The sequence below is a fragment of the Poecilia latipinna genome, unplaced genomic scaffold (genome assembly GCF_001443285.1).
Source record: "Poecilia latipinna isolate Pla-1442-1.1 unplaced genomic scaffold, P_latipinna-1.0 Scaffold544, whole genome shotgun sequence".
Taxonomy (NCBI): Eukaryota; Metazoa; Chordata; class Actinopteri; order Cyprinodontiformes; family Poeciliidae; genus Poecilia; species Poecilia latipinna.
This window is the reverse complement of record NW_015113160.1, coordinates 237,982-238,860: the sequence shown is the minus strand read 5'-3', so window position 1 is coordinate 238,860 and position 879 is coordinate 237,982. Positions and strand designations below refer to the sequence as shown.

Sequence of the window (879 nt, the reverse complement as noted above, 5' to 3'; positions counted from 1 at the left end):
TCAATGTGAGATACACTGAATTTATTAGTTTATTTATTTTACTGTTCATGTTTATTATAGTTCACAGGTACCCCACCCAAATTGTTTTATTATAATAAGTTAATTCCTTCAGAACTTTTTGTGTCTGTCTTGTGCCTTGATCGTCTGTACTAATATTTCCTATATGTCATTGAATGTGTCTGTTTTATGCATGTTCCTTGAACGTGCAGTTTGCGAGCCAGTGTTCTGTTTTTCATCTGCTGAGGAGCGTGAGGCACCAGGTGTGACAGACTGAGTTTTCTTGTGTTAAGGTAAATAAACCCCATTTTGATTCACAAAGACAACTCCGGGCGTCATCTTTGCCTGATCCCAGCAACATCAAGTAAATTGAAACAAGTAGCAACAGTTATGAAGATGTCATTAAGTGTTATTACAGTGTCAAATGCAATGCTAACATAGTTATTGATATTAAGTCTTACCTCAAATGAAGTGAAACACACTGGACTACTTATAACTACCATCATAACTGTAGAACAAACCCTTTGTACATTGGAATAAAACAAAAGATAACTTGTTTTAAGATAACAGAGAGTTTAACGTCTGGTCAGTATATTGTTACTCTGAAATACTGATTGAAAAACTAAAACAGAATTACTTATTCTTTAACTTAAGAAAATAGGTTCTTTCAACAGTAACATTTTTTGCTTTGATTATGTCAGCCATCTCCTTCGTAATAGTCTTCCTGTAATGCTCTGAAAACAGGAGATCTTCTTCTTGTCTTCATTTCCTGGAAGCAGCTCTTTGAAGGTGTCCAGAAATGCTCAGAAATTACAGCTGTTCTTGCAATAGTTAATCATGGTGAAAGCCTTTTTCTTGAATTCAAACTTGGTGAATCTCTTC

General features: G+C 34.7%; 1 protein-coding gene across 1 annotated transcript in view; it reads left to right on the top strand.

Moving 5' to 3' along the window:
• Nucleotides 1-879, top strand: part of abcc1 (ATP binding cassette subfamily C member 1 (ABCC1 blood group)) — an 86,546-nt gene that overhangs the window by 50,813 nt on the left and 34,854 nt on the right. The window lies entirely within an intron of this gene.